The following is an 8,534-nucleotide window of genomic DNA, read 5'->3' on the forward strand; positions in this document are numbered from 1 at the left end:
CGGTATTTACATTGAGTGATGAAGTAAATGCTCTATTTAACTTCAAATGTTATGTAACTTGGCGAAGTAAAAACATGCCCTTACTGCAGCAGTTTCATTAATTGACGAAGTAATAAAGTACATATGGCTTCGGTTTTACATTGATTGATGAAGTAAAAATATATGTATCACTAAATCAACATTAAAAAATTTTAATTAGATACAATAACACCATTAATATATATATATATATATCTGAAACGTAAAATACACTAATTAGATTGATAAATTATCCATCCAAAAGTACATCCATCAATAAAAAATTATGCATCCACGAGTATTTCTACAAAAGATTGATAAATTATCCATCCAAAAGTATATCCATCAATAAAAGTATTATGCATCCCAACGTGCATATGACCAATTTATGAACCTACATAGGAGTAGACGAATTCGCTCCATTCACTTCTAATTTCGTCAAATTGAGCTTGGTCGTAATATTGGTTCCTGATGGATCCTGAATACTGAAATGTAAAAAAAATAAAATACATTAGAATAAAATTTAAGATCGAGGATTCATATTTGCCAGTTCACAAATAAGGGTAACGACATATGCAGGTACTAATCACAGGTTGTCATTGCAACAGATGATTAAATTAAAACATTAATAAATTGAAAACACAGTACTCTATCAAGGATACATATATATTTGTCATTTCACAAATAATTCCAACATAAATAAAATTAAAGTATTTGTGGGTCTATAGCATCACAAGCCTTGCCTCGACCATTTGCAGCACCAATTATTGAAATTCTTGCAATCTTATTCCTTTTTCATATTACGTTTTTGGTTTGGAAATGAGTGCTAAATTTGCAGAAGTAGGGAGGCAGAGAATGCGAGAACGAATGGACAGGTGGTGAGAGATAGAGAAATAGCCAATAAGTGCAGAATCAAATGCCCAGAACATAGAACAGTCGCACGAAATACCATTGACCCAATCCAAACTAGAAACAATAATCCATACATCATAGAGCAGTGGCAAGTAATCTCAGACAATTTTGATTCCAACATTTATCAGCATGGAATAATGGCCTTTTTCGTACGAGAAAATATGATATAAACCAGCGAGCAAGTACAATATGTCAATATCTCTGAAAAAGAGTTGTTTAAAAAATAATTATAAAACCCTTTCACCACTAACAGTGCTAAGACAGAAAGTTTGGAAAGAAGAATGCCAAAAATGCCAACTTCAAAACAGAGCCTACCATAAATGCCAACTTCAAAACAGATGCCAACTTCAGATTCATTTATGAGCAACTAAGTAGCAAAAAAGGATGGAAACAGATTTTCACGTAAACCAAATCATAAAATGAAAAGGAAACTCACCATTTTATCCAAATGTAGATTTTCACATTCAACTATATCTTTCATATACTTCATCACACAAAATCCGCATTCAAACGAACCACTTTGTTTTATATTACCCTACAATGAAATAAAAAAATATTTCAGCATTAAGTTTAGAAAAAAAAAACTGAATTAGGTAAGCAAATGAGTAAAGTTCTCAAATATAATATAACACTATAACACTAAAGTTCTCAAATATAATATAACACTAAAATTTCCGAATTAATAGAATACATTGCGTGGATCAAGTTGCACAGGTAAATAATAACCAAACACAGTAAAACCACAAACATAAGGAATTGATTATTTGATAGGAACAGTTGAAGAAACACAATTCTGTTTCTTCTCGATTAAGATTTCAAGGGACATGAACCTTTTGGATTTGCTCCAATGCACCTCAAGTTATAAAAGTCTCCTTCCCATTATCATCCACTGTTATCGCTAAAAGTTTATCCAAGGTTACACCAGCTGCGAATGGATGACCTGGATTACTGGTAAACAGTGGCACTATGAAATGGTTGCTTTGGGTTACATTCAGAGATCAGGGGAGAAAGAAGCAGAGAAAGGGGGAAGAAAGTAAGGATGAATCCGGTATAAAAACCTGCATACCTCTCAAGATCCTCGTATCTGATGTGAATGTTTGAAATTGAAAGCTTTAAATTTCCGATCACCGTATTGATTAACGATCCAAGCCAAGATTTATTCTAACAGAAAGAAAGAGCGTGAAAAAAGGTTAAGAAATCATGATCAAAACAATTCACCAAGAGCCCACAAATTATTCTCAGTCTGCTTTGAATATGATTCAGTATATGCATATATGTACACACACATACACATGCAATAGACCACCACATTCATGCCTGCTCCAAGTAAGTTTCTAATTGCATTTGGTTATTTTTTTCATAACAAGAAAAACAATGTACAGGGGAGGAGGCCTGCCAGTTCCTCCCAATAACTGAAATAGACCAACCGATAAGGATTACTAAGCACACGAAAATAAGATACAAGCAAACACCACTAAGTCATCCTGATGGTATAACATAAGCATAGGCACCCAATCCATGAATATCCTGTGCCTCAAGAAACTTTTTATGCTCCTCTTCCGTCCATTGTTCCCTTTGTTTTGTGATCGTATACTGCTTCCTCACCTGTTTGAACATCACGAAAAAAACAAAATAAATTGTCAAAATGCAAGATAAGTTGAATATTAGCACAAAATTGTTATGATATATACCTAGGGAGAAAACTCTTCCCCATTATGAAAACTGCTCATTCGAAAGAGCACCAGCAGGTGTACCCATTTTTAAAAGAGGTTTATTTCTGCTGCCTGACCCCGTGCCCCCATCTTGTTCCTGTGGTATGAGAAATTGCAGGGACATGACGATATCCATAACCGGTGTCTTCAATACCATTTTGTTTCAAAATCTGGAAATCGATGCTGAGGTATACTCCACAGATTTCCAACAAAAACCAATACAATCGATGCAAGAGGACCATAAACCTTTTCCTGACACAGTAGACCTCTCCGAAGTTGCGCTGGACCGATGGGATCTGGCCTCAAAGTGGAGATCGAGAATGGAGATCGAGAGAGGAACCCTAAAGCATGCCATATACATAAGTCTCATTCCCATTAAAACTCTGCTCAAGTTTGTGTGAAAGAAGAACAAGAACTAGCTTTTGGTGCACTTGCGAAAAAAAGTTAAGAGAAGTAAACAAAGGATTCTATTACAAAATACCTTTACTGTCCAATTTGAAGATCTTGCATACTGATTATTTGTTCTGAACTGCATAATCAAGGAACAACTAATTTAATGTAGAGTTTCATAATGGGAATATTGCCAAAACAAAAAAAAAAAAAAAACTTCTCATTACATCTTTAGGAACATCCTTGGGACAGTCATAAACTGCATCTAATGGGTAAAATTTTGTAATTTCCATCAAACAACCATCTGGCAGCCTATAGCATCAATTCCAAACCATTAAACCACACATTAATAAAGAGAAATATTAAAATTATAAATGATGGATATAAGAAAATCCACGCATACACGGGTTTAGAGCCTGAAAGATGATATTGTCATCAAGAATATAGAACATGCCAAAAAAGTTCAATTAACACTTGAATATTGAAACATAAATCTCATATACATATAGACACCCATGCACCAATAAATTTCAGCACCTGCGGCTACAAGAGATTTTGTAATAGCTCATCCATAGCCATTATCATCAGCTAAACTAGTAATAAATTCCCTTTTCCCGGAATAAAGTATAATCTATTATATGTATGATTCTCTGTATGGAAATACTTTATCCGTTTCATTTCTATTTGGTTTTAAGATTTTGAAAAAATTTATAAGTGACATGCTATGATTGCCAAAGATCAATAATCACTCTGTATAAAAAAATAATTCAGGTTTTCTCTCATTTTGATTGGATAACATTGGCTTCAAATCAAGTTTTCATATTTTATTGATCTGTTTCCGAAATAGTTATCTGTGACTACATACAATAAGAAGATATTTGAAATACTGTCACGGAAGCGTAAAACAATTTCAAAATCATAACTGGAAATGAAGTCAACATCCGAGATTGGTTCAACCATAACTTCAACAAGTACCTGTTCTACAAGTCTCAAGTGACACAATATATCTAGGAAAATCTTGTAAGAGCTGTAACAAAACCAATAGAAAGAACCTTAAATCATTAGTACGGATTATATGTAAATATTTACATCTTTTAGTTTAAACATCCAAAGCAGTCTGAAACTCCAATAATAATCACATCATGACCATAACAACATAAATTACTTAATAAATTCATAAAATTTAAGGAAAAAAAAGCAATGAAGTAGATAAAGAAAAGGAAAACAGAGAGTGATCAAGATTCAGCAGTAACATTGGAATGCAACTCCACGGCCAGATCATCGTTTCTATCAGGAGAAATAAAATACAGCAAAACATCAAACACAGATTTCTCATACGGACAAGCATGATTCTGTCCAAATTCAAAAATTCCATCCATCATTAAGAAGATAAGTGAAAGAATAGGTACCAGAAAGTAGGAAAAGCTCAATTATAAGAACCTAAAACCAAACCCATTAATATTATAAAATCAACAAGATATATACGAGATAAGACTTGGCTGCCTCAACGTGCGGCGGAGCACGAGGTTAATCCGCTGAGCAGAGAAAATGAGTTGCCAAATGTTTCCAAGGACACATTGTGGATCGCTTTTTGGAGCATCCAATATCTCAGACCTTTTTCTCCCATGACCAAGCACCTAAGAAAAACACAAATTCAAGAACTCAATCATTCCAAGAAACAAGAAGGGACAAAATATAAGAAGTAAAAGGAAATGACATTTTACATAAAATCATTCAAGGATTCCAAAAGCCACACCATAAATAAATTTTTTTTAAAAAATGCATTTCGAGTAATCAAAGAGCTACACCACAAATAACATCTAGAAACCAAAGCTCTTTAGGACCACACACTAAATTTACCTCTACATCTGCGCAGTAAAACTGGACATGGTTACATAAGTTACATAGGAGATCAGTCGAAAATTCCAAAACCAAGCTCTTTAGGATCTGTTTCGACCATCCATGGAGCCCTGTGAAATGACACTACAGAATTAAACAAGTTAGAAACGTGCGACGGAAGTTCAAGATTGCTAGAAAAAATTCCTACTTATTCATCACGAAATTGATGGTCCCTTGTGCAGCACGATTAAGAAGAGTTTTCCTTGCCTCAACTGCGATCCCTTCAGGCTAGAAACAAAGGAAGAAGCTTTGATCAAGTAAAGTTTACACATAATTTCGAAAAAATGCAAGTTTTTGCCCCATCCCCCTCCTTCCAAATTCAATTTCTACCCCTGGTACTAGAGTGTACCTCTTCTGGAAACCAAACTCCGGGGCGAGTGCTTCCCTCAAGAATGGCTAGGACAAAAGCAGCTGTTGAAAATCCCACTGACCTAAAATCACAAAGATACAATTAAAAATAATAATTATAACCGTTTGCATGGTTTGAACAAATAATAAAAAATAATTACACAGATAGTTTCTTGTGGCTGAATATCCCGATTTTGTGGTATCCCTCGGAGCACTCCAAATCAACCTGTTAATATTGAAAGGGGAAATATGTCAAAACGATCATATGGAGCAAAATTGAAACAACATGAGATATACTAAAAAAGTAAGCGTACTCGCATCGACACCTTCTCTCGAGCAAATCCATCTACTGCCCTCACTAAAGGGTCAAATAGTTGAACTAATTGCTGGACTTTACTTTTGTCTCTCAGGAATTCCTGCAGATTATACAAATCTTGAATAAATGCATTCAATTTAGATAATCTTACATCATCAATAACATTACACACAAAAAACTATTTTAAGTTGAATAATATCATATACCATTTGGGAAGCAAACTTATCATGACTGCCGAAATATAATTTTAAATCAATCCATGTAAAATCTCAATTTTCAGAATTTGATAAACATACAGGTTGAAGCAAATCTGTCATTGCTCCCATTCCCCAATTCCAGAAGAAAGGTGAAGTTCCAAACCGAGCGCTAACAGTTGGAACTCCAAAGACCTCGTGAATGCTCCTGCCCTCAGGAAAATTTCTGAAAGAATATATTCTTTTAACTGACTAATGATTGTCGCTTCTTGGTAGAATTTAGTATAAAAATAATAAAATAGCATGCATTCTAATACAATAACAGGATAGTAATTTCCTGAATAAGCTTTTTCAAAATCCAGAATAAAATGATTTTCCAGAAACTTACAAGAGAAAAACATCCTTCTTTCCAATTCCAAGTCCAAAATTAATGTTAAGCATCCGCTATAAGGTTTTAATTTGACCTTCTATCTTGTCAATTAAATTACTAAAATCAGTTAAATATTTAAATGCATAAATGGTGAAAACAAGAACTCATATTTGATCATCAACCTTTGTTGTATGCAAGAACTTCCTCTCCCAGAAGTAAAAATCTTGTGGATAATATAGTCGGGCCAGCACCCCCAGAGCCAGCTGTGTAGTAGTAGAACCTAAGAACAAGTAACAAAAATGACATTACCAAAAGTAACAAAACAAAATGGATTTTATGGAAATTTGAATGATATAATTGTAGGTTCACGAAAATAGTTACCTTAGTTTCTTTGGCTCACCTTCAGTTTCAAATTTTGATGCACGAACTAGCTCTGCTGCCATAACTAAGGTAAACAAGAAGCAGAAAGCATTAGTATTTGAGAGCAGAATAACTCATTGATTTCGGCACCGAGATCAGATAAATCTTCGATGCGATGCAGACAACATCTGAAAATTTGGAAAATGGTGGGGCTCCACTGGAAGTTGTCTTATACTTCGAATACAGACTAAAGATGGTCTGAAACACCAAAATCAAAGCTGGAATCATTGAAAAATCGCAGGTGAAACAACGTGAAGGAAACAGCTCGCAAAAAGGCTCGGTGTCGGCACTAATAAGCATAAAAAACAGTGATTCATAGCCCAAAACGAAGCTACTGATGTAAGGAAGAAAACCGTCAAACCGTTTGAAATTTCGTCTCCGGATGAAAGAGATACGAGCCAAATATTGTGGCTGCTCGGGTACTAGCGAGAAATACAGAAAATGCAAAAACAAGAAATAGATCTCTGGCTATGGACATCAAACCTGGAGGAACCGACCAGTGCTGCTAGGATTCAGACCTTGGGCTTTCCAATTACGGCATTGACGAGCAGTTCCTAGCGGTGGTGGACGGCTGGAGATGCAAAGCGGCGGCCGTAGGGTTGAAGAAGAAATAAGATCGATGGCGATGGGTTTTTTTCACTGTACGTACGATAGAAAATATATAAGAAAGTTAAAAGGTGAATGGGAGATTAAGGATCTGTTCATCTATTTACTTCAGCAAGTATCATTATATTTTTATTTTTTAACCTTTATACTTCATCAAATATAATATGCCGAAGTAAAATATGACACAAAATTATTAGTGAAGCCCGGGTTTTTTAAAATCCGAAGTAAAATGTGTGTTTTTACTTCGGCAGTCTAATTACTGAAGTGTATTGTTACATATTACTTCGTAATTATTAATTGACGAAGTAAATGGTGGCGAAGTAAAAGCTGAAAATTCTACTAGTGTGTCCTTTTGGACCTTCTAGTTGTGGGTATATCATGTGTTATGATTGGTTGAGATAATTCTGTTGTTTCCACATTTTCAATGGTTTGTGGTTCTTGAATTTCTCCAAGTTCTATTATCTTGCCATTTTTGTCAAACAAAAATTCCTTTTCCAAAAAAAAGTCATTTCTAGAAACAAACACTTTTGTTTCTGATGGATAATAGAAATAATATCCTATGGAATTTTTAGGGTATCCCAAAAAGTGGCATAACCTGGATCGACTATCCAACTTATCTCCCACTGTCTGCTTCACATAAGCAGGACAACCCAAAATTTTCATGTCTTTATATTTGGTTTGTTTTCCAGTCCACATTTCATAAATGGAGCCTTTGTAATTTTTCATTTTAAGCGGGATTCACAAGTTGGTAGTGAATTAAAGTCTGAAGATTCAAACATTCCTTCACTAATCAACTTCGTCATCCTCTTTGAGGATATATGACCTAGCCTAACATGCCAAAGATGTGCAGGATTTAAGATATTATCCTTTCTTTTCATTATACTTCGAACATTGACTGGTTTGTCATTCAATTTCAAATCATACAAATCATTCACAAGTTCATCGGATCCAATCAAACATTCATTCTTAAAAATACTTCAAATCTTATTTGAAAAATTAAAAGAGTAACCATCTCTATCCAACATAGAAAGAGAAACAATGTTTTTAATCAAAACGGAAACGAATAAAAAATTATTCAAAACCAATTCAAAATCAGTGCTTAAATTTAAATAAACATCTCCAATAGCTTTAGCAGCAACCCTTGACCCATTGCCTATCCTCAGATAAGTCTCACCATCCCTTAGCTTCCTACTTCTTCTCAACAGCTGCAAATCATTGCAAAGATGTGAACTGCAGTAGCCCGTGCCCTAATTGAGTAATTAAAGGATTAATGCTAATTAATTGAATTGGGTATCGGACGGATCGGAAGCTCCGAAGGCACGATCGGAAGTTCCGAACAGGATCGGAAG

General features: G+C 34.6%; 1 long non-coding RNA gene and 1 pseudogene across 1 annotated transcript; both read right to left on the reverse strand.

Annotated features, from left to right (window-relative positions):
- Positions 1–268: 268 nt before the first annotated feature.
- Positions 269–1,482, reverse strand: LOC140867847 (uncharacterized). Its single transcript, XR_012145288.1, has 2 exons — positions 1,367–1,482; positions 269–503 (listed from the first exon to the last, which is right to left on the reverse strand). It is a non-coding gene; the product is annotated as an uncharacterized lncRNA (long non-coding RNA).
- A 3,407-nt stretch (positions 1,483–4,889) lies between these two features.
- On the reverse strand, positions 4,890–6,602 carry LOC140894604 (uncharacterized; annotated as a pseudogene).
- Positions 6,603–8,534: the final 1,932 nt, after the last annotated feature.

This window comes from Henckelia pumila, chromosome 4 (assembly GCF_033568475.1).
Source record: "Henckelia pumila isolate YLH828 chromosome 4, ASM3356847v2, whole genome shotgun sequence".
NCBI classification, from domain to species: Eukaryota; Viridiplantae; Streptophyta; class Magnoliopsida; order Lamiales; family Gesneriaceae; genus Henckelia; species Henckelia pumila.